This window comes from Heterocephalus glaber, unplaced genomic scaffold, assembly GCF_053883595.1.
Source record: "Heterocephalus glaber isolate CG9 unplaced genomic scaffold, H.glaber_assembly_v1.0 deba00001613, whole genome shotgun sequence".
Lineage (NCBI taxonomy): Eukaryota > Metazoa > Chordata > Mammalia > Rodentia > Bathyergidae > Heterocephalus > Heterocephalus glaber.
The window spans coordinates 30,902,075-30,928,696 of NW_028258384.1; the positions used below are offsets into that span (position 1 = coordinate 30,902,075).

Sequence of the window (26,622 nt, forward strand, 5' to 3'; positions counted from 1 at the left end):
CAAAAGTCTTCTAGACTTAATAACCAAATTCAGTCAAGTAGCTGGTTATAAGGTCAACACACAAAAATCAATAGCTTTCCTCTACACCAATGACAGACTCAATGGGAGAGCAATAGGGCAAATAATTCCTTTCATAATAGCATCCAAAAAACTGAAATACCTAGGAATCATCCTAATGAAAGAAATCAAAGAGCTCTTCTCTGAAAACTATGGCACTCTGAAAAGAGAGATTGAAGATGATATCAGAAAATGGACAGATATCCCCTGCTCCTGGGTAGGAAGGATTAATATAGTGAAAATGACCATACTTCCAAAACTGCTATATAGATTCAATGCAACTCCAATTGAGATCCCAGCTGCATACTTCATGGACCTTGAGAAAACAATCAAAAAATTCATTTGGAACAAGAGGAGACCCAGAATAGCAAAAGCAATTCTAGGTAACAGAGACATGGCAGGGGGTATCACAATCCTCAACCTGCAACTCTGCTACAAAGCTACTGTGATAAAAACAGCATGGTACTGGCAAACAAACAGACCTGAGGCCAGTGGAACAGATTAGAAGATGCAGAAACAACACCAGACACACTCAGCCATCTCATCTTTGACAAAGGAGCCAAACACCCTCACTAGAGGAAAGATAGCCTCTTTAATAAATGGTGCTGGAAAAATTGGGTTTCAACTTGCCAAAGATTACAACTAGACCTGTATCTCTCACCGTGCACTAAACTAAAATCAAAATGGATTAAAGATCTAAATATTAAAATAGAAACTCTGAACCAGTTGGAACAGAGGTTAGGTAGAACCCTTGAAGATATCGGTGTAGGAAAAGATTTTATGAACAAAACCTCAGTTGCCTGTGACCTAGCACAAACAATCAACAAATGGGATCTCTTCTTATTAAAATGCTTCTGCACAGCAAGAGAAACCACCAGCAGTGTGAAGAGACAACCCACAATGTGGGAAAAAATCTTCACCTGCTCTTCCTCAGACAAAGGTCTACTATCTCGAATCTATAAAGAACTTAAAAAGATCAGACCTCCCAAATTTAAAGACCCAATCCAAAAATGGGCATCTGAAATGAGCAGACATTCCTCAGACAAAGAAGTAGAAATAGCAAATAAATACATGAAAAAATGTTCAACATCACTGGTCATTCGAGAGATGCAAATGAAAACAACACTGAGATTCCACCTCACTCCAGAAAGAATGGCTGCTATCATGAAATCAACCAATAACAAATGCTGGTGGGGCTGTGGGGAAAGAGGAACCCTGCTCCACTGCTGCTGGGAGTGTAGACTGGTGCAACCACTGTGGAAATCAGTATGGAGATACCTCAAAGAACTAGGACTGGAAGTTCCATTTGACCCCACTATTCCCCTGCTGGGGATCTTCCCCAAAGAATTAAAAGTATCATACCACAGTGATATATGTGCACCCATGTTCACAGCAGCACAGTTTGTAATAGCTAAAACTTGGAAACAGCCCAAATGCCTATCAACTGGAGACTGGATAAAGAAAATGTGGGTTTTTTTATAAAATGGAGTACTACTCAGCCATAAAAAATGAGAAATTAGAGACATTTATAGCTAAGTGGATGCACATTGAGGTGATATTCTTAAGTGAAATAAATAGGACACACATGTGTAAATACTGAATAGTTTCTCTGGTGTGAGAAACTGAAAGTGTAAATAAGGACTAAATGTATAATAGGTCATGTGAAATAGGAAGAAAAGGGGCAAAGGGGAAGGAAGTGGGAGGGCTAGGGGAAAGGATAGAAGGGAATAGAATTAATATGAGAAAATGGAAAAATAGGAGCAAAATCTTTGTAAATAGGGAGGAATGGAGGTGTTGAAGGGAGGGCTGGGCAAGGGTGAAAACTAAGAACCAAGAGAGACTATGTAAAGGTGAAAATTTCCAATGATGAATGTCATTATATTGTATACCTAAAATGTACCAATGATTAGAATGAATAATTGATAATGTAAAATAGGAAGAAAAGGTCCAAAGGGGTAGGGGTAGTGGGAGGGGCAGGAGAAAGGAAAGAAGGGAAAGGAAAAATGATGAGAAATGGAAAAAATGGAAATAAAGTCTTTGTAAACAGGGAATGGTGGAGGGGGTGAAGGGAGGGCTAGGATTGGGAAAAAAATAAGAACCAAGGTGCATTATGTAAAGGTACAATTCCCAATGAGAAATGTAATTGTGTTGTATACCTACAATGTATCAATAAAAGAATTTAATACAAAAAAATGAGTTAGATAAAATATCATGAAGTTCTAGAATAGCAGAACTAGAAGGGACATTAGACATCAACTCACTTGGCAAAGTAGGAGTGTGAGACCAGCAGCAAGACAATAAACTAACTGTAATTAATAAATCTTGGTCAAAAGTCACCAAAAATTTGAAAGGTCATTGCCCTGCTGAATATTTGGGTTGTTAAAATCTCAGAGTTTTTTTGTTCAAGGTGATTACAGATCATGTTTTACACTTCATATTTTTCAGCTAGGAGACTGAGGCCACAATAAGCCACTGAGGAGTTCTGTTGGTCCAGCTATTAAGGCCCCATGCGGACTTCTTAAGTGGCTCAGGTGGTGGACTGCCATTGTTTGATATTTAGATTTGCTTTATATTGTTCATAATTCAGGTCTGGATTGAACTAGTGTGTTTTCTCCATAAGGCCATTGAGAGCCTGAGAATCAGCCTTTCTTTCCCTAGACTAAGTTCAGTGCACAGGGAGCACCTTACATGTCAGTCTTCATCACCATTATATCACCTGTCTGTAACACAAGATTTAGACCACAGTATGTGCTTAGGAAATAATCTTAGAATATGTAAGCATTCTGTAGGAAAAACAAAGCAAATTATATTCAGAAATTGTCTGACTTTTTGTATACTACACAAAGTAGATAATCAATGTTTCATAAGAATGATATGTTTAGTCATAATAATTGGTTCAAATTTGTAAGATAAAACTTATAGAAACTAAGTAGGTGCTGTTTGGGTTCTGTAACTGCTATGAGGGTAGGTGTCATGGTTGGATGGTAGAAATTATAGCTTTTCTAACTAGAGTCACTTCGTAACAGCACATGTTACATCAGTGAATATCTATGGAACTGGAGTAGAGGGAAGGTAATATCCTATATATGGATTTTCAAAAGAGCAGGTATTAATTGTCTTCTACCACCACCATTAAACAGATGAGGAAACACAGGGTCAGCGACTTACCTTGAGCACTTGATTGATTAATGGTACTGCTGCAACACTGAGACAAATCTACTCTTTCCTAGTTCCATGTTCCTTAGCCACCCTCTTTACCTTGGAGCTGCAACTCAATTTCAGTGCTGGAAACTGTCTCATATACTCTGAAATTTTTGATGGGCCATCAGCCATTGACTGAATTACATGTCTTCCAAGGCCAACTGTGATTGGGAATGTCCTACCAAGGATACAGGTATGGACTTCTTTCCAAGTACTGGTAAGAAATAGTACTGGATAAGAAATATAAAATTATGAGCTTCTAGATGACAATGTTTCATGCAGCATAGACGATGCTTTTTAAGACTTTGCAATTTTATACAGGAGACATCATGAAAGTGCCTTACATATTTAGAGATAGCACATCCTTATACAGAAATGCTGAGATTGTAGCACAGCACTCACACAAGTGGAAGTGGTGCTGGAGTTCAAAGGAGGGGAGAATCATTAAGTAAACATCTTGTGATGATAAGACAGTGGCTATTGAAAATAAATTTCAGCATTTTCTTTGCTGTTTCTCTCCACTTCTCTCATTCATACACAGAGCTTAATAAGTTTGGTGGTTAATTAGATAAAACGTTCTCTTTTCTCTAGTATTAACTCATTTTGTTGATTTCCTCCCATGCAATGACTCCTCAGGGAAAAAGACAGGTGATGAGGTTCATAACACGATAAATATTTGATACTTATACTGTGGGGATAGAGATTTTGTTACATGATATTATAGAGGTGAGGTTACTTGGAGAACATTTTTTAAAGCAAGCTAGGTTTTCATGTGTGTGGAGGGATTTATGCTATCCTTGATGTCAAAATTTTATGTTTTCATAAGTATGTGTCTATTTGTAAGTAATATTTACATAAGAGAATGAGTGGGTAGAAGTGTCATGTAGTGTTAAAGATTTCCCTAGTGATAAGGATTAGTGTGTATTTTCTCTTATAGCTCAAAATAGGCAAAGGAATGAAGGTGCTTTTACTTGAGTTAAAGACTGGTTTATTTTCTAATTATTCCTTTCCTGTTTTCTCTATTTGAGATTTTTAGTATATACAGTATCTCTTTTGTATTTTTATTTTTGACATTTATAGTATATAATTATTCTTCCTGGAGAGTAGTTTATAAGACATCTTAAAAATCATTTTACATGAACTTCTCTTCCTTCCCTGCCCCCTTCCTCCAGCTCTTGGTCCCCTTCCCATTTGTAAAAGATCTATCTCCCTGTTTCCTATTCTTACTGGGGTCTCCCTCTGGAGCTGGTTTCTAAGTTCTTTATGTCTTGGGCAAAGATTTGGTCAAGGTAAGCACAAATGGTAGTACATATTTATTAAAGGTAGGAAAAAAACAAGCTCTGCAAAGCTAGTTTGGGCCAAGTTAAAGTAAGAAAAAAAGTACCTCCTACAGCCTGAGGATGGGCCACAGTGGAAGTGAGAACACAGTGGCCAAAAACTCAATGTGGATTATCCTTTTTGTATCATTCACTTCTCAGGCTGAGATCAGGTCTAGGCCATCCTATGCAAAACTTTCTCCAGTTCTCTCAAGAAGTCCACTTGCAGGGCTTTGAGAACTGTTATGCACATGTGTCCTAGGATTTTAACAGGTCGCATCTAATTCCCCAGCTATCTTTGCCACACCCCAGTCTCCTGTCTAACATTTATCTGCCTTTTGTTTTGCTCTTTGAATTAATTATACTTTTGGTTTCTCATAGAAGAGAAATCATTTGGTATTTAAGCTTGTGTGTCTCACTTATTTCACTTAGTATTATTGTCTCAAGTAGTGTCTGTGGTACAGTATCTATTGTAACCGTTTCTGGCTTTGTTCTGGAGCCATTACTTTATGGACCTCCAGATATAAAATAGTTCAGGAACTTGATAAAAACTATGACCTTTGTGTTCCCAGTGGCCCTTCTCAAAGAACCTACCTCATGGAATAGTGTAAGGGAATTTGTGAGAGGAGATTTGGGAATGAGGTTCACAGGTTTGGAGTGTGCTGGGCTGAAGCATGCCAAATAAAAGGGAACATATGCTTTTTTGCCTTCTCAGATTGGCTTATATCAAGGCTGCATAATAGACATTCTGAGTTGATATCATTGGTTTGTTTTGATCCTAGAACTAGATTTAGGAGTTAGTCAACTTTGAAGAAAGAGCCAGTTTAAACAACCTTAGTGTAACCATATGTTAAACTCAGCAAATATGATCCAGGCTTTTGTGCACCATGAGCAAAGAATTGCAAAGCATGTACCTCATGGCAAGTGGCAACCAGCTATATTTTTTGAAGATCACATGAAATTGTTCTCAGGCCAAGTGTGTGTTGACAAAAAGTATGGCACAAACAGAAAAAATAGTGCTGGGGTGATAGGAAAGCAAAAGCATTGCACTGAGATCACGTCATACAGCAGCAGACCCCCAGACAATTCAGGCTTTCAGAGTTTAAAGGATAGGCACCTCAGTCCAAGTGCCTCCCCTGAATCTCTCCAGGTTATTGACAGGAATTATTGACAGGGTGTTGAGTCATCTCAGGTGCTGTCAACATGCATGCTTATCCAAGAATTCGATCTGATCCTAATTACATGCATGATATGCAGTGTTTATTCATGAACCCGTAATAAAGTTGGAGTAGGATAAAAGTGACTGAAGATCGGCTAGAAGAGTCAATACACATGTGCTTGACCTAGATCATCAGAAATTTACTTTTTTTTTTCTTATGGGATTCTTAGGAATGGCCCTAGAATGCTGTTCAAAATTAAATGGGTGGAAGGGAGTAACTTTCTTAGATTCATTGTTTCAAACTGTATTATTCACCCTGAGCAGAGCTGGGAAAAGAATAACTTGTTTCATTATTGGAAAAAAGTGAGGCAAGATGTCTTCCTTTCCTTGCCTTTTTAAAGTTTTACTTCACAGCTGCCCTTTCCTAGCCTATAAATCTCAATTTCGCAAAATCTGAAGCTGTTATTGTGTGTGTCTTTTTTCCTTTCACAATGTACAGATTTTAGCAATAAAAAAGTGATGGATTTGGTTATTACAAAAGAAAACAACTGTGGCTTTGGTAGGGGCCACTTTGAGGAACTTTCCATTATTTGGATCTGAGAGTGTAAATTCCCTCTTTGTGAAGCATTAGGTGATAGGTACATATGAATTTGTCTGCTGTAAAATTACTCTGGCTACATTGGGAATTCAGACATACTTCCAGTCCTGCTGCTGGAACTTAGTCTTTATAAAAAATGTGTGTAAACAAATCGTTCCTGTTATTATAAGTAGCTAAGTCAGATAGAAATAAATATATAGTGAGAGAGACTGGGCTCTCATGGAAGTCAGAAGAGAAAATGAAAACATCAGAATTGTGGTTGGAGGCATATCTGAAGAAGACTAGGGCTTAAGATAAAGATGCGATGGCCAGGCCTAATTCCACCCCTAATATTAACTGGCCTAAACCTTGAGAAATTTATGTGATTTTTTTTTTTTCTGGTACTGGGGATTGAAGTCAGAGCATTTGCATTAAACTATATCCCAAGCCTGTTTAATTTTTTTTTTAATTTTGAGACAGTATCACAAGCCACTGAAATTTATATGCTTACGTACATTTACTTGCCATTGACCAAATCAAAGGAGGCCATATATTTGGTAAAAAGGCAAAAAAGGATTTATTCAAAACTAGGTCTGATGAGGGGGAGGGGCCCATTTGCTTCAAATCATTATCTCACCAGGTACACAGAGGTAAAGGTCCTTTATAGTAAGGAACAGAAGAGAGGGGAAGCTCAGACAGGTAATGCATATCTCCACACCAGCTTTATCATTTTTAGCTATCTTCAGCTAATTGTCCCCAAACTTGTGCAGGGAAAACAAGGCCTCCTGGTTTCAGTATCTGCATATTCTGTCACTTCTTTTGGGCTAAGAAGAGGAAAGGGTGTTGGTTATTTGCTCAACTGGTGGGAGTTTGGAAAAGTTGCTTTTCTCTCAAAGAAAAAAAAATCTAGCTTTTTGAGGGGGGAATAGGATAAAATAAAATAAAATTTATTTAAAAAATAAATAAAGAGCAAAGCAGGAAGCATAACAAAAATAAAAAATAAAAAATGAAGTTCCATCTTGCCATGCCTGTTACACCACGGTCTCACTAAGTTGCTAAGTTGTCCAGGCTGTGTTGTGGCTGGGCGGGGTGTATGTACCACTCCTTGTATGAAACACACAGCTAATGGGATTGTAAACTTGGCATCAGTAATGAATTAAAGTGGCAGAGTTTAAAATAAAAGATTTTTTTTTGGAAAAGGATAAAAAAAGAAGATAGCTACTCTGGAACAGTAGGGGGCATCAGAAGTGAATACCCCTTGGATTTTGTCCTCAGCTCCTTTTATTTAGGACTAGTGATTTCTCCCATCCCCCACATGGGTTCCTGGAAGTTTTCACCATCTGATTGCCTCTCTGGCTGTCTTTGATCCTAACCTTGAGCACCTCCGTTTACTTTCATTCTGGCCATTTGATTTCTTCTTGTCCCTTTGTGATGGATAAGTGTGTGTGGGAGCCTTATAGAAAGGTAAATTAGAGGTAATGATTAAGTAAAGGGGACATGTGTGTATCTGGTGCAATTATATAGTAATGTTAAAGTGAGAACATACGTATAGAGTGGACCCTCGAGTTACAACCAGCCTGACATACGAACAACTTGAGTTATGACAGAAATTTTAGTTTTAACTTACAACCAAGGTCTTGAGTTATGAACCAAATGCCATCCACTTGTGCTTCTAGATGGTTTCAGATAAAGATTTAATCCTTAAGGAGTTCTGGAAGAAACATTACAACCTTTCCTGTGTAGGGTTAATTGAGAAATCATGGGCCAATATCTCTCTAAGGACACTAAGATCTTCCTGCATACAGGAGAGAGACACTGAAGGATGTGTAGAGGAGCCTGAGCCTTCAGTTGACCATCTTGAGTTATAACCAGCCTTCCACAGGAACAAATTGAGTTTGTGCATCAAGGGTCCACTGTATGTGTATATGTGTAGCTGTGTGTGTGTTTTACATAATAAATAAGCACCCTTAGGTGCCTTCCCCTTATCTCCTTTGCATTTTATCAGAGGTGGGTGAAGAGAATGATTTCCCTGATCTTTATGTTTCTGGCTTCCTTCTTGCTTTGTCAATTTTTTATGATAAATTCTTATGGTAACTGTGTTATCCCAGCCTTCCTGGGTGTATTCTAATCTCTCTTTTGTCTTTTTTAATTGCTCTAACTGTAGAGTCTACTTGAAGAGGCAGAAGCTGCTTTTAGTAAGATTCTCTATTTTTAAATTTGCTTTACAATTCACTTTTCTCTGTTATTAGTCTATCAATAAACTTTTTTATTAATTAATTTTATTGGCACATTTTAGATATACATAAGGATTACATTCATCATAGGGAATTTGTATGTGTACATGATATATCTTGGTTCTTATTTTTTTCCATTCCCCTTCCCTTCCTTCAGTGCCTCCATCTCTCCTTATTTACAAAAGGTTTGTTTCCCCCTTTTTCATCTTTTCTCATTTTCTTCTTTCCCTTCCTTCCCTTCTCCTGCCCTTCTCTGTAGTTCCCCTTCCCCTTTGGAAATTTTCTTCCTATTTTGCAATATCTATTATATATTTTGGTCCTCACTTACACTTTCAGTTTCTCACACCAGAAAAACGATGCCCATCAACCAATGAATGGATAAAGATGTGTTTTTATAAAGAAAGATAAACTTAAGACATTTATAGCTAAATGTATACACCTTGAGACCATACTTATAAGTGAAATAAATCAGACACACATGTCTATTAGTTTTTAATAAAGCCTATCTTTTCTCTGACTAGAAGCTGCCTGTTCCTAATTTCCCCCCTCCAAGATGTCCATCCAGCTGCTTTTGGGTAAATGAGCCATGACTGATCTGGCCACTTTAAACTGGGTGGGGTCATTCTTAGGGAGCAGCAGATGGAAGTCTTCAGCAGGGAGGCTTATCCAATGGACCTCTGTGGAAGAAGGAGTCTAACACCTTTACCAGGGGTTTCATCTGTATGATCACCTGGAGTTTGGCAGCCTCTAGGTGAGAATAAGCAAACTTACCAAGAGATTAAAGCAAGTATGACCAAAGGTTGAGGGCTAGAATGGAAAGGCAGATTGGGGAAGGAGCCACATCAGACACTACCCTTAAGGGATTGGAATAGCAATCATAACTACATGGCTCCTAGACCTGTCTACAGGTGTAGCTGGAAACTGCCAGTAGGGGTCAATGATTGGAGCCCCCTTTCTATGACTAGCCTTTATTACTATGAAATTATTTTTATACATCTTTGGTTATATTTTTCTGCTGGGTGTTTAATACCAAGTTAAAATGAGACCTAAGGTTAATCAAGATTAATGTCTTATTATTTATTAAGGTAAGTTAAGGGTCTTTAGGCATTACTTTTGAAACCTTGTATAGAGCTTCTCAGCTCCTCTGTCAGTGTCAGCCACCATGATGCGTCACAGGACAGCTTGACCATGTGGCTTTCCGAGAAAAGATGGAAGACCTTTTCCACTGGTGACTATCCTTTTTGGCACATTGTGTGTTGGTTGACTCCTGTCCTCTGGGGTCCAACAACCTCCTTGCTCAGCAGGTTGGATAACTCAACAAAGTTATAGGATCCTGTTGAGAAGTTCCTTCATGTCTTCGGTCCTTGTTGACCTTGGAGGGCCAGGGCCAAAATATGGGCTACTTTAAAGCACAGTTACCTTTCTAATTTTGGTCTCTAAACCTTAGCTGCTCAATAACTAGAAGGTCAGTTATAAGAGTATTGAAGTGCAAGCAGTGAGTTTAACTATTATAATCTTATCTGGATATCAAGCCCTTTGAAATATAAAGTGTAGCCAGAAAACTGTTACTTTTTCCAGTCATAGCCATCTTACATTTTGAATCCCTGCTAAATGTTAACAGATAACAATTATAAAGATTTACAGAGAAACCTTAAGATTAAGGCCAACAGCATTTTAGCATGACAATCACGATGACATTATCTCTGAAACACATGTAAATGTATATCTTGGAGTAGAATAGCTTTTTAGTCCGTTATCTTTATCTAATTATAAGATATTAAATGATATAAAGAAACTTTTACCTAACTTGCAATCTTTAATGGGGTGCCATCTAAAAACAATGTACAAGGATGTCCACTATCATTACTCACTCCTGCTCAATATAGTTTTAGAAATATTAGCCACAGATATTAGACAAGAGAAAGAAATAAAAGGAATAAGGATAGGAAATGAAGAAGTCAAATTGTCATTATTTGGAGATGACATGATACTCCATGTAGAAGACCCCAAGAACTCCACCAAAAGTCTTCTAGACTTAATAACCAAATTCACTAAAGTAGCTGGATACAAAAAAAATTAGCTGGATACAAGGTCAACACACAAAAATTGATAGCTTTCCTATACACGAAGAAAAGACTCACTGAGAGAGATATGGGGCAAACAATACCTTTCACAGTACCGTCCAGAAAATTGAAATAGTTATCAGCCTAACTAAAGATATCAAAGACCTCTACACTGAAAATGATAGCACTCTGAAAAAAGAAATCGAAGAGGATATCAGAAAATGGAAAGACATCCCTTATTCCTGGGTAGGAAGAACCAACATAGTGAAAATGGCCATACTTCCAAAACTGCTATATAGATTCAATGCAATCCCAATTGAAATTCCAACAGTATACTTCATGGACCTTGAGAAAATGATCCAAAAATTCATTTGAAACAAGAAGACACCTAGAATAGCAAAAGCAATTCTAGTCAATAAAGACAAGGTAGGAGGTATCACAATCCCAAACTTGAAACTATACTACAAAACCACTGTGATAAAAACAGCATGGTACTGGCAAAGAAACAGACAGAAGGACCAGTGGAACAGATTAGAAGATGCAGAAACAACTCCAGACACACTCAGCCACTTCATCTTTGACAAAGGAGCCAAACACTCTCACTGGTGGAAAGATAGCCTCTTTAAAAATGGTGCTGGAAAAATTGGGTTTCAACATGCCAAAGATTAAAACTAGACCTGTATCTCTCACCATGCACTAAAGTAAAATCAAAATGGATCAAAGATCTAAGTATTAAAACAGAGACACTTAATCTGCTAGAAGATAGGTTAGATAGAACTCTTGAAGACACTGGCATAGTAAAAGACTTCATGAATAAAAAATCAGTTGCACATGAGAAAATACAAAGAATCAACAACTGAGATCTCATTTTATTAAAAAGCTTCAGCCCAGCAAGAGAATCCACCAACAGAGGGAAGAGAGAGCCCACAATGTGGGAAAAATATTTTACCATCTGAACCACAGACAAAAGTCAACTATTTAGAATACATAAAGAACTTAAAAAAAATCAGACCTGCCAAATTTAAAGATCCAATCCAAAATTGGGCATCTGAAATGAACAGACATTTCTCAGATGAAGAAGTAGAAACAACAAATAAACATGGAAAAATGAACCAACTCTTTGCTTCTTTGATTTTTTTGTATCATTCTCTTAGTCTCCATTGTACTGATTTCTGCTCTGATCTTTATAATTTCCTCCCTTGTATGAGATTTGGTTTTGTCCTGCTCTTCTTTTTTCTAGAAGCTTTAGGTTCAGTCTCAGGTTGTGTAATTGAGCTCACTCTGTTTTTCCAACATGAGTATTCACTGCTCTGTATTAGCATTGTCACTTAATTGTAGAAACTGATTGCTTTAATTTCCTCTGTGACCCATTGGTTCTCCAGAAGTGTGTTGTTCAGTTTCCATGTGTCTATGAAATTCTTGCAGTTTCTTTTGCTATTGATCTCCAATTTCATTGCACTATGCTCTGATAATATGCAAGGGATAACTTCAATTCCTTTGTACTTACTTAAACATGTTTTATTAGTGAGCATATAGTCTATTTTGGAGAACGAACCATGTGCAGGTGAAAACAATGTGTATTCTGATTGTGTGGGATGGAACTCTCTGTAAACATCTGTTAAGTTCATTTGTTCAAGAGTTTGATTGAGTTCTAATATTTCATTGTTTATTTTTTATCTAGTTGATCTACCTATTTGTGACAGTGAGGTATTGAGTTCCCCCACTACAATTGTATTAGTGCTTATTTCATTTTCCATGTCCATTAATATTTGTTTTATATAGTTGGGCACAGTAGGGTTTGGTGCATATATATTTATGATTGTCATTTCTTCCTGTTGGGATTGTTCCCTTTACAGGGTTGGAGTGTCCTTCTTTGTCTCTCTTAATCAGTGTTGGTTTGAAATCTACTTGATCTGCAAAGAGGATAGCTACTCCTGCTTTTTGGGGGGGTTCCTAACACATGGAGTATTGTTTTCCACCCTTTAACCTTCAGTCTATGAGTTTCCTTTTCAATTAAGTATGTTTCTTGTATGCAGCATATTGTTGGATCTTGCTTCTTGACCCATTCTGCCAGTCTCTTTCTTTTGGTGAATTGAGACCATTAACATTGATGGTTATAACTGATACATATTGACTTATCCTTGTCATGACTTTTTGTTTTTGTTGGATTCTCCCCTTTTGCATTTAATCTCTTGTCATGCCTGATGGATTCATTCTTCTGGGCTTCTTGGGATTGTGAACCTCATTGTCTTTTCCTCAGATATTGTTTAGAATTTCTTGGAGTCCTGGTTTGGTATTCATGAAGTTCCTCAGGTGCTCTTTGTCATGAAAGTATCTTATTTCTCCATCAGTTTTGAAAGATAGTTTTGCAGGGTACATCAATCTGGGTTGGAGGTTGTTTTCTCTTAGGGCTTGAATATGTCACTACAAGCTCTTCTTGCCTTGTGTTGAGAAGTCTGCTGTGATCCTGATGGGCTTTCCATTGTATGTGATTTGTTTCTTTTCTCTGACTGCTTGTAGAATTTTGTTCTTCTGTTGTGTTTCTGGAATCTTAACTATTATATGCCTATGTGTAGATTTTTTTTTTTATCATGGCTAGTTGGAGTCCTATATGCCTCACTTATCTGTATGTCAAGTTCTTTTCCTCTACTTGGGAAGTTTTCTGGAATCACTTCTGTGAATAGTTTTTCATGTCATCTGCACCTCTTCTGTTTCTTATTTGACTCTGATCAGTCTTCTTTCCATTGTCTAGAAGCTGCTGGATTGATTTCTCATGGTCCCTTACTATTTTTGAGAAATTTTTCTTTTCCAGGTCATTAACTGCTATCTTATCTTCTATATCTGAAATTCTATCCTTGCATTGGCTCATTCTGCTGTGTAACATTTAATGGAGTTTTTAATCTCCTTGATATCTGTTTGCATCTGTTTTATGGATTCCATTTGTTTCCTATGTTCTGACTTCTGATTCCATCATGTTCCTCAGCTCCTTTTTTTTTTATCTGTGTCCTCTGTAGATTTATTAATCAGGTCTTACACTATGGTCACAATCTCTTTTGTTATCTTAGAAATTATTTATGATTTCATTCTTTCCAGTTCCTCTTTCATTGCCAGTTCAGGGAATCCAGGTTGTTGAGTATCAGATTGTTCCATCTCGTTGCCCTTTGTGGTTGCCTTAGGTGATCTGGAAGTCTGGTTTTGAGACTTACTTACATATTTTCTCATGTCACCATATGCAGCCTGCTGTGCCTTTGGTGAGGCAACTATTTGCTCATCCAGTAGTCTTCAATTCTCAGTAAGCCATGGAGCAACCTTTTCCCCGCTGCTCACCAGTGTACCAATTGGTGGGTTCAGAATGGTTGCCTTCTGGGTCCCTGTGCCGACCTGTTGTATGGGTTGCCTTCTGGCTGGAGCCTGTGCACGGTTGGGATGGTATTTAGGCATGCCCTGGCTGGGGCCTGCCCCTTTATGTAGCTGTTGTCTGGGAGGGCCTTTGGCTGGGAGCTGTGCACCCCAGACCCTGGTGTCTGAGCAGGATTCGGGCAAGGGTCTCCACGTACTTACTGATGGTATGGGGCAGGCCTCTGGCTGATGCTTGTGTGCCTGTGCAGCTCTTTTCTGGGCTGCTCTTTTCATTGGGCTTTTGGGCCTGAGCCACTGGTATCTGGGCCAAGCCCTGGCTGGGATCTGCCCTGAGGGCTAGAGTTTAAATCACCCAAAACCACAGAACTAGTGAAAGGCAGATCTAGAATGTGAATTCAAGACTTTTTTCAGTTCTGTAATCTGTGATTTTTATTTAAAATATTTAATGTTTGATGCAGTTTTCTAAACAATTTAAAATTGTTTAAAATTATCTTCAAAATCAGCTCAAAGTGTTACACAACTTTCCTAGGATAGTCACTGCAAATAGCTATGCTGGTAAAGAAAGAAATGAGAAGGCGAAAAGAAAGTGAAGTACTCTACATTGATACTCTACATTGAAGACCCAAAAAACTCTGCCAGAAGACTTCCAGACTTGACAGATACAGTAGAGTAGCTGGATACAAGGTAAACACTCAAAAATCAATAGCCTTCTTCTACACAAATAACAGACTCATTGAGAGAGAAATTAGGGAAACAATCCCTTTCACAATAGCATCCAAAAAAATGAAATATCTAGGAATCAAGTTAACAAAAGGAAGCAAAAGACCTCCACATTGAGAACTACAACACTTAAAAAAGAGATCAAGATTAAAGAGGATATGAGAAACTGGAAAGACAGCCCTTATTCCTGGGTAGGAAGAACCAACATAGTGAAAATAGCCATACTTCCAAAACTACTATAGAGATTCAATGCAATCCCAATTGAAATCCCAACAGTATATTTCACAGAACTAGAGAAAACAACCCAAAAGTTCATTTAGAACAAGAACAGACCTAGAATAGCAAAAGCAGTTCTAGGCAACAGAAACACGGCAGGTGGTATCACAATCCCCAACTTGAAACTATACTACAAAGCCACTATGATAAAAACAGCATGGTACTGGCAAAGAAACAGAACCAAGGTTCAGTGGAATAGACTAGAAGATACAGAAACAACTCCAAACATACTCTGCTACATCATCTTCAACAAAGGAGCCAACCATGCTCACTTTAATAAATGGCATTGGATAAACTGGATTTCAACTTGTCAAAGATTAAAACTAGACCGCTATCTTTCACCATGCACTAAACTAAAATCAAAGTGGATTAAAGATCTAAATATTAAAATAGAAACACTAAACTTGGTGGAAGAGAAGTTAGGTAGAACTCTTGAAAACATTGGCATAGGTAAAGACTTTATGAATAAATCCTCAGTAGCACAGGAGCTAGCACAATGAATCAACAACTGGGATCTCATCTTATTAAAAAGCTTCTGCACTGCAATAGAAACTAGCAACAGAGCTAAGACAACCTACAATGTGGGAAAAAATTTTTACCAGCTGTTCCTCAGACAAAGGTCTACCAATCAGACCCCCCAAATATAAAGACCCAATTCAAAAATGGCATCTGAAATGAACAGACATTTCTCAGACAAAGAAGTAGAAGCAGGAAATAAATATATGAAAAAATGTTCAACATCACTGGTCATTGGAGAGATGCAGGTGAAAACAACACTGAGATTCCACCTCACCCCAGAAAGAATGAATGACTGCTATCAAGAAATCAACCAATAACAAATGCAGACGGGGTTGTGGGAAGAAAGAAACCCTTCTTCATTGTTGGTGGGAGTGCAGACTAGTGCAAACACTATGGAAATCAATGTAGAGATAACTCAAACAACTAGTATTGGAAATCCCATTTGACCCAGCTATCCCTCTACTGGTTACCTTCCCAAAAGGATTAAAAGAATCATACCACAGTGATATATGCTCACCCATGTTTATAGTGGCACCATTTGTAATAGCTAAAACCTGGAAACAGCCCAATTGCCCATCAACTGGAGACTGGATAAAGAACTGTTTATTTTTATAAAATGGAGTACTACTCAGCCATAAAGAATGAGAAACTAGACATTTATAGCTGGATGCACATTGAGAGGATACTCTTAAGTGAAATAAATAGGACACATATGTGTATATACCGAATAGTTTCTCTGGTGTGAAAAATTAAGTGTAAATAAGGATCAAAATATATATTTGATATTGTGAAATAGGAAGAAAAGTTCTAAAGGGAGTAGGGGAATTAGGAGGGATAGGGGAAAGAAAAGAAGGGAAAAGAAAAAATATGAGAAAAGGAACAAAATTGAAACAAAGTCTTTGTAAATAGGGAGAGATGGAGGGGTTGAAGGTAGGGCAGGGGCATAGGAAAAAAATAAGAACCAAGATACATCATGTAAATGTATAAGATCCCAATGACCAATGGAACTGTACTGTATACCTAAAAAGTACCAATAATTTTTTTTTTTTGGTCACAGCAGGGTGGCAAAACCACTGAGCTAAATCCCTGGCCCATGTACCAATAATGTTAATGGAAAAAAACTTGAAGTACTGTTTTATGTCTGCATCAGCTTTAGTAGTTTGTGGATTCAGAGTGTGGGGTAAGAACAAGATAATCTTACACACTAAATAATTCAAGTCAGCATACTATATGGATCAACTAATATGCACTAATAAAATGTCATGATGGGGTTATATCTAGATAAACTCATCTTTGCAATACTTCCTTGAATGCTTGCAGAGATAATGTTTCACAAACAGGTAAATGAACATTTGTATCCCTTTGTATTCCTTCATCCTCACTCTGGAGGGGTAGTATCCAGCTCTCTTCCCCTCCAGGTTCTTGCTCTAAGGTGTTGAAGAAGTACAGGACAAAACAGAAAGTAGTGAGAAACAGACTGGGGTGTAGTTTATTAGAAAGAACACAGAAAATCCCTAACTAGGTGAAGGAGGCAAGAGGACACAAAGGAAACACCTGGATCTAAAAACCTATCTACAGCTCTTTGGGGCAGAGAATGTATAAAAGTTCAGGTTTGCCTTGGGTTGCTTTAGGTTTTTTACTGTTTTGCCAGGCTTTCTATTGGTAGTGGATTTTTTCAGTTTTTTGTCTTTTGCAGCTCCAACTTATTTTTTTCTTAAAATCTTTTATTGGTACATTTTAGGTATACGATACGTTTACATTTATCATTGGGTGCTTGGACCTGTACATGATGTATCTTGGTTCTTATTTTTTCCCCATTACCTGTGCGCCCTTCACCCCCTCCACTCTTCCCTATTTATATAGACTTTATTTCCATTTTTTTTTCTTTTCTCATAATTTTTCCTTTCTCTTCTTCCCTTTCCCCTTCCCCTCCCACCACCCCTACACCTTTTCTTCCTTGCAGCTCCAACTTTTTAAAGCTTATCTTTTAGTTTACACAGATTATTTAGTTCTTCTCAGGCCTTTGCCCTTTGTTGCTTTACTTTCTGGTCTCAGTAGCATAAAGCTTCCTTTTGTGAACATAATAGATATGCCTCCCTGTACCTTTAGACCAAGCTAGCTCCAACTGAAGAAAGATAACATCCATCCAATTATAATTTATGTTTACTAAACATTAATTATATGTCATGTTCTAAGTGTGTCACATGGGTTGACTTAATTATCACACAATTATATGAAGAAAGTTACTATTTTTATCCTCATTTGACAGATATGAGAACTGAGGTTCATGAGTGGTTAAGTTCGTGCCCCAAATTACACAGCTAGTAAGCTAAATCTCAAGCCCAGGTTGGTGTGACTCTAAATCATGTATATTGTTGTCATATAACACATAATATTACTAAATTATAATTACTGTATTATTCCAATCTTGCTATACTTAGTTTTCCCCTGACCAAAATCTTGCCTTTGTTATTAGTTTGCTTATAGCTCTGCCATTCTCCCCAATAACTGTCTAGTTTGATAGTGCTACAACTTGCCAAAATGAACATAAGAATTACCTAGAGGCTTTGTGAAACCATGGAGTGCTGGGCCCCATTCCTAGAACTTCTGATCTAGGAGCTCTGGGACTGGCAGGTGAATGAACTGAGAATTTTTATTTCTGACAAATCCCCATGTCTGAATGCTACCGAGAAGTAACCCCCAACCCCTTAGATATGCCAAGTTATGTCTCATGAAGCCAAAGAATGAACTCAAAAACAAAGAAAGTGAAGAGTGGGAAAGTTTTATTAAGAGAAAGCTTCTAGGAGGCAAGAGAGTTTGTGAAAGTGGGCTGCCACTGAGGATCTTTTTCTGGGGGATGGAGAATTATACATTAAAATCACATTGTAGATTATCTTGGGTCAAACTATAACCAAACTATAAGATTATAAATGCAGTCACTTAGCTAATATTGATTTAATAGAAAAACAGGTACGTAGCACAGAGAAGAACAAGGGGTAGGAGTGAGGGTCAAAGTATTCTGGTCATCTATCTATGTGTTCATTACCTTGTTTCTATGTGTTCATCACATTGTTCAGGCTTACTGGACCAGACGGTGCTAGTTACAGTACAGCACTAAGCTGCTGTTTATTTCTGGTGAGGGTTACAGGCCTAGCCATTTAGTTTCCATACTGGGGACTAGTTCGTATGAACTCACCACAGACCTGATTTGCCTCATCTCTATTCTGACCCTATCTTGGGCCCAATCCCTTTCCAACTGCCTATAAATCTTCACTGAACTCAGTTATCTCTAATACAGAGACTAAACTTTGAGAACTGGTAATCTTCTGTAATCATACATTTAACCAACTCTTCTTTAAAAGCTCCTTTTCTCTTGAGCTACATTACTTTTCACTGTTTATTAGAACAGAACCAAATGGCTGGGGTTTTAGCTCAGTGGTTCCACCACCTGCCTTGCAAGCACTAGGTCCTGAGTTCGATCCCCAGTAAAAGAAAAAAAAAAGGGATTGAAGCCTAAAACAGAACCAAATATTTCCATTTTGACCCATTTAATACATCACCTAATATGCATTTCTCCAAGTGATTTTTAAAAAGTTGTTTCACTGTACTGTGTTTTGATCATATTCTTTAGCATTAGTAGATTAGCACACAAGTGTGATTTCAGGAATTTATCTCTAATTAATTCCGCCAGTAGATTACAACGCTCCCCCTTAGCATCATTCCTGAAAGGTTTTATGTGCTATTTAACTTGATTAAGGAAACAGTAAATTGAAGCATAGTTACCTCAAGAATATGTAATGAGAAGGCAATATGGTTTGGAAATTAAGTGCATGGCCTTTGTAACAAGACAGATCTGGGTTTGAGTCTCCACTTTGCCAATTAACAGTTTGTATATCTGTGTTCCAATGAGGTAATATCTGTGTGCTCTATTTATTACATGTACCACAGAGCATTATATCAACCTCATACAATTCTCAATAAAATTATGTTTATTATAACAAATCCTAATGTGCCAGTTATGAAAGAAACCTAAATAAATTATAGCTAATTTATATTAATGATTGCCAACTTCTAATCTTCGCATAGTATGCCAAAAGCTGATGTAAGGGATTCATATCACTCACTGTATGCCAACTGGTTTCTGCAAACAGAATCAATAAGAAGTAGCATGTATATGTGTAGCATTCACTCCCAACCTATGTAGATGTTGACTTAATTAGTAAAATACAAATTCACTAACAAATATTACTGAATTTGTAATAACATTTTTGTCATTAAGTACTATTTATATTTTCATCAACCAATATTAAATGATCAACTTTTTGTCGTTTAAGAAAATCTTCACAGTTTAACAAGTTGTGAAGCACTGATTTATCTGAATAATCTATTAATCCACCATTCTCTAGCAAAGAGCTGATAGATTCCAGGATAGTTGAGATGAATAGAGGAAATGAGAAAGTTCCAGAGCATAGAGTATTGCTTAAGGAATGCATGATTTTGAGGGCTGCTGAATCTCCCATGGCACCAGTACTTCGGTGCCTGTGCTCTCATCTTGGGCATCAGTGATCTCCTAGGGTTTTGATATTTTATTTTCTACCCCTCTTCAGATAATGGAAACAGGAATAACCTTGGGTGCTGTTTGGAGTTAAATAGAGAGAAGGGGGTGACTCAGCTCCCTTGTTTCTAACTTTACTACTACCATCCATCCACATCAGCCTTCTAGAAGTGTCCAGGCTTCTACACAGATTATGGAAATTCATTAGAATAGCACAGTATGTCTCCCTGTGGGACTTGGGTGCCTGGTGCAGGGAAACGCACTATTGCTTTATTTTCATTACATTATCCAGTCAAACCACTTCATAATGACCAGCTAATGTCCCCTGAAATGGGAAAAAAACTGGTGGCAGGAGAATAAAATGTATTTACTTTGATAGAACAATTATCTTCAGGGATTTAGGCTGTGAGTACCTAGACTATGTTAAAATATTGCTGACTAAGGCACTGAACAAATTCAAGTTGTCATTAAGAGGACAGTGGTTGGTATCATTCAATTACATCTATTATTTGGATAAATATTCAATACCCTCTTACTAGTCTGCTTCTTTATTGACTTAAGCATTCAGTTGATTCATTTTTTTTGTTTTTATTTTTGTCTTTATGTGAAAGGAAGAGGGCAGGTAGTCTTCATCTTGCTGGACCTTCATAGATGCCATAAATATTTGTAAATAAGGAGACAGTTTTAAATGTTTTCCCATACTCTAGAAGTGCATGTTTAAATTTACATTCACTATTTGACATAGTTTCTTATCATAATAGTATATACTTTCAAAGCAGTTTAGGATTGATTCCAAGGGAAAAGGAGCACTTCTGTTTTATGTTTTTATTTCAAGGAATAGTGGTTTCATGTACAGTAATGGGACTCAAAACACAGTTATCCAACCTTTTCATTGTAGTTTCTCCTCCACATTTCCATGTACAACCACTATTATATAGGCCATTTAAAAATATTATCTCTATAACCATTTTAAATGATCTACAATTTTTTTTCTCAATAGATTTTACAACAAATATTTACTCTCAAAATATCTTCCTCCCGCAACCAAGAACATAAATGAATTACTTTTTAATCCTACCTAATCTTCCTACTATTTCTTCATTTTGTTTTGTTTTGTTTTGGGTTTTTTTTTGGTAGTGGGGATCAAACTCAGGATCTTGCACTTGTGAGGCAGGTGGTCTTCCTACTATTTCTTAATAAGGGTTCAATGAATATATGTTTATTAACATCAGCATAAGGAAAATAGAATAAGAAAAATCAATTCACTTTCAGAAAAAAATTATCATATATTGTAAAGCTGGATAGAATTGATTTATACTTTATCTGTTTATCAAATACTTTTATTATTAATATAGTTAATAAATATTATATGACTACACTGATCTGACATAATTATTTTTATTTTGGTGCTGGCCTACACAATTTTAAATCAGTTCAGCCATTATATACACACAGTTTTATGTTTTCTTTTTTCAATTAACACATTAATATTTGTCCATGATTCTAATTTTTAATGGTTGTTTGATATTCTATCTTGTTAATCTAGCATAATTTACTTAGCCATTTCACTTATCGGTTGTATTTTGATTGTCTATCTTATTATTTATTCATTTTCCATTATAGTAGCTAATCAAATTCTTCACTGTATGATCACTGTTTTTTTCTTGAATATTCCACTTTTCCCATCTCTATCAGCATTGGGGTGATCTCTGCCAAATGAAGTATGGTCACCAAGGGAAAGATCTTCATTCATAGTACATATATAAGGCTGCTCAGGTACACCTACAGTGTGGGAAACATTTGAGTTTGTTATTTCACATACAGTAAGTTCCCGATTTGTGAACATTCGAGTTACAAACTTGCATAGCTACAAACGGACCTCAAATTATGAACATTCGTAGATGCGAACAAATTGTGGAAGTAGCTCTCGTGTCAGCTGGACATTGTCGCAGCTGTGCTGCTGTGTGCTTACTGTACCATGTGACAGTGTACAGCCGAACAGAGCTCAATCAGAGCCTAGGATGTCCAGAAGCAAGAAGAAAAGCAGTGGTGATGCAGAGGGGATTGCTAGGAAACAAAAAGCAATATACATTGTGTATTTGTGTCAAAGGTATATAAGGCTTACTTTGTCAGACTTACGAACAAGTCCGATTTATGAAGGTTCTCTCAGAATGGAACTGGTTCGTAACTCAGGGACTTATTGTACATTCATTTAATCTTTTTATTGCATATATGAAACATCTTGAATTATAGAAGGGACTGATTTTTTTCATTCAATTCAAACTCTCTCCTCTTTGTAAGAAATATAATTCCAAATCCTTCTCGAGCATTAGGTTCTCTGGTTTCCTCAGGCCAACCAACCTTTATAGGATGACACTAGAGAGTGAAAAAATAGCTTTTCTAATTTTTCTGTTTTCATCAGAGTGTCTGAGACTTGTTTGAAAACTGTGAGGACTAGATTGATTGGTCAAGATTTGTTGCAGTCATCAGTTTTCAACAATGACTTCCAAGCCCTTACTTTGAGGTCCTTGTTGATTTGGGTCAATAAAAATAGAACAGGGTGTTATAAATATGCAAAAACTTAATACTTGGTGTATCTGTTGGCATTGGTATACCATAGTAATACTGAAGAAGCCCGATTACTCATTTTGAAGCCTATAATAAAAATAATCAAAAGGAATGAACAAACTTTACTTCACAGAAGGTGCTGGTGTTCTGTAGTGAATTTAATATGTATGTTTAATTTTATTAGGTTTTTCTAGTTGTACATAATTGAGTCAACAAGTATTTATTAAATACCCATTCAATTAAAGAGCATGTGCAAAGCATTGTGGGAGATATGATCTACTTGTTTTCTGTCCTTCAAGCTTAAATTTTTATATGGTGCCATAACATGAAAAATTAAATAACACAGGTAATAAATAGTTCAAGGCAATAATAGAAGAAGTGACACAACATGAAATATTATTGTTTGACAAATGTATTGTAAAGACAAAGTGTTCTAGGAGTTATTGCAAGAAGATAGAACTGAGAGCCATGTGAGGTAGAATCCCTTTTTTTTCATTCTTCCCTCTGCCTAAAATGTCCATTGTCCATATCTCTTCATATCTGTAAATTCTCTATTCATCTTTTGAGATAGAGTTGTCATTACCTGTACAGTGTAATCTTCATTAACCCACTTAGAATTAACCATGTCTTTCATGACCCTATAGAATTTTAAACTCACTGCATCTACAAAAGCACATAATACATTGCCATCATTACTTGTTTTCGCATTGGACACTTCAACCAGACCAGGATCCTCAGAGAAGATCATACTGGTTTATATTCTTCAAACTTGGCATAATCATTTTGTTCCAAGAATCTACCTTAGAGTTAGTTATGTAGCATTCATGCATTGATTGATTGATTGATTTAGATAGGGATTTGCTACATAGTTCAGGCTGGACTTGAACTCACTATGTAGCCAAGGCTGGCCTGAAACTTTCAGTGATCCTCCTGCCTCAGCCTCCCAAGTGCTGGGATTACAGGCCTGCACCACCACATCTGCACCACAGCTGACACATAGCATTTAATACAGTTGCTAAAGTGAAATAAAAGGAGGGTAGTGGGACAGTGGACTTGGAGTCTGAATCAAAACTGTGTCTGGCTTAATAAATGTTTTTCTCAAATATATGCCATTGAATCTCTTTGTACTAATATTTCTCAAGCTTTTATAGCATTAAAAATTATGATTTTAGACAGAATGGTTATTAAAGATTTTCCTTAGCTTCTGATTTAATAATAATAATAATAGCATTTATTGCATGCATACTCTATATTATGCAGAGAACATAAATTATCTCCTCCAACCCACAAAATAACCCTGAGTGGTAAATTCTATCATTGAATTCATTTTCCAGGTGAAGAAAATGAGACTCTAAGAGGCTGAATAATTTGCCCAGAGTCACATATTTAGAGAGTGTTAAAATGGGAACTCTGAGTCTAATTTTTTGAATCTGTATCCCTCTTTTCTTAACAGCCACACTAGACATTCCAATCCAGACTGCATATGAAAATCACCAGGCCCAGCTCTCTGAAGACTTCAGTTCAATTGTGGTGTGAGGACTGAGCATTGTTAGTTCGTTTTTTAAAAAAAAAAAACTCCTTAGCTGATTCTAATGTAATACTGAGTTGAGAACAGGTTTATATTCTTTAGCATTTGAAGATGCATCTGGGCCTTGTGAAATGGCAGTTTAGGTGGGCAATGAAAAGGAGGACATTCTAAATAGGAATTATTTTTTGAAGTATTAAGATTATGTACAAATATCTGAACATGTCTTATTTCTTTGAAGTAGGAACTTTTTGTTTTATCAAAGCTACATAGAGCTGACTGCATAGACCAGAATTTATCCCTGACACAAACGCATTTGGAAATAGTTTCAATATTATTTTCTAGATTCAGAAAGGGATTGTTTCTGCACTGACTGGTACTGGGCTTTCTGCCATTACTCGTCTGCCAGAGGTCAATGGAACAAACTGCTTGTGAGAGACAGCAGTTTTTCTGTCCTATACACTGAACTGCATACCTGTCAATTTTAAAGTGACAGCTTATATCTGGAATTAATGAATCAGATTATCTGGATGAGTAATTTGGAATAAAAGTTCTGAAAAAAGTGTGAAATTGCCTCCCCTTATTTTGTGGTACAACACTAACCATGGGGCTAACTTTAGTGCTCTTGAAAACATTTATTTCTGGTTCGTGCACTAAAACAAGAACCTTACGTGGGTTTTTGGCAGCTGTTGCTATTGGTGTTGGAGGTAGTTTCCTAAGGAAAGTATTCCTGAAGGAATAGAGAACTGGAAAGAAAGTGGTAGTAAAACAGCTGCTGAATAACTCCCGAGGATTCTGAAAGACCAGTGGAGTGGAATTTTCAGGAATTAGAAACATTTCATAGTCCTCAAATTGTTTGTCTTTTGTAAGCGTATCACTTGAACTCTGCTGGCAATATACTTTCGACAATTTAATCTTTTGGGTTCGTTCTCTACTGGCTTAACAATATAATTATGTAGTTGTGAAGGATCATTTTAGGGTTTTCTGGCAAAGAGCTAAAGAGGAAGACATGAAGCTGTGGGTCTCAGTTAATTGGTGAGGAGCATCTTAACACAGTTTCCTCTAGCTAGCTTAGTTGCAGAGGTTTATGGTTTTAAAACAGAAAGAAGGTCACCTTGGTTCAAACCCAGACCCATAAAAGTCAAGTCATTCCCCTGTAATTTTGATACCTTCTTCACATCCAAATAAATGTTGGCCAGGTGGTTGTTGAGATTTGGTAACTCTTTGCATCTTGCTAGAATCTGTCCTGAAACATTTGTCCCCAGTTTCACCACATTTAAACCATTGATAATTAGGTACTTGGTGAAAAAGAGGACAGACCTTGAGAAAAAATGATATGGATCTGAGAAGCAGAACATAAATTATCTGATTAACTAATATCCAAAACTCTCTTGTGCTTTGAAAGAAGAGATGGTCCGAATCCTCTTTTGCCTACTGGAGGCTGTGGTAATTATGAGAAGCTAAATTTCCACATTAGGGGCTCAGGAATTAAGCAAATTAACCCTGGCGCCACCACTTTTTACTTTGGAGGATCCATATTAGCTTTCTGAGTCATTTCCTTACCTGAATACATCTGGAAAATTTAATGAGATAAAACATGTGCATTTAGTAGACAGTGAACACTTAATACTAGGAATTATTATCAGATTACCACTTTGATCAGTAACACATATTTTTGTCACCTTCATCATAGATGCTCAGTGTCACCTCAGACTCTATAACTTCCAAGTCCACCCACTCAGTGCAGTATCCTACTTGTCCTGGAGGTCTCATGATCCAGACCTCTCTACTCTATACCTGACCTAATTTGATACAATCCCCTTGGACAGCATTTCCTATTTTATGAGGTGACATCTCTGAGTCTGTTTCTTCAACTATAAAATGATGATATCACTTTATTTATTTGGCTGTTCAAAGGATTAACTAAGAGTATCTATGGAAATAGGTTAGCACAATGCCTTTTCCATGGTACAACAGTCCCCTGCAATTGTTGGTTGTGTCCATCAAAACAGGACAGTGCTGGGATAAGCAGAAAGATGCCAATATATACAGGTTGAAGTGACATTATGTTCATGGCAAAGGATCCAGAAAGTAGAGGGATAATCACATATATCAGCAGATAGAACACTGTTTTCAGATGAGTATGTGGTTTTCAGTTTCCCACAGTTCACCTTGGGGGCTTGACACTGGAAGTGACACCACCTGTGTAGGTAAGGATTTTGCCAAATATAAGCCATTCTTTGTTTTCTATTATCTCAAGGTTCTTCCCAACTGTTTCAGACTCTAGGTACAAATCTACTTACTTCTCAGGGCTAATAAATCATCACAACTCCTTCATGTTCCTAAATATTTATGGGAAAATATGAAGCAAAGGGAATGTCACTTTCCTAAAAGCATTATTTAGTGGGACAAAGATATAGGCCTGTTTGAGATCTACTCCTACAAGGATCTGGTGATGCTGTGGAGTAGGGTTTATCTTTATTGTGAAGTAC

General features: G+C 37.0%; 1 pseudogene; it reads right to left on the reverse strand.

The window, feature by feature from the left end:
* The window catches only part of LOC101715047 (non-structural maintenance of chromosomes element 4 homolog A pseudogene), a 32,641-nt pseudogene extending 9,288 nt beyond the window's left edge, over positions 1-23,353 (reverse strand).
* Between the last annotated feature and the right edge of the window lie 3,269 nt (positions 23,354-26,622).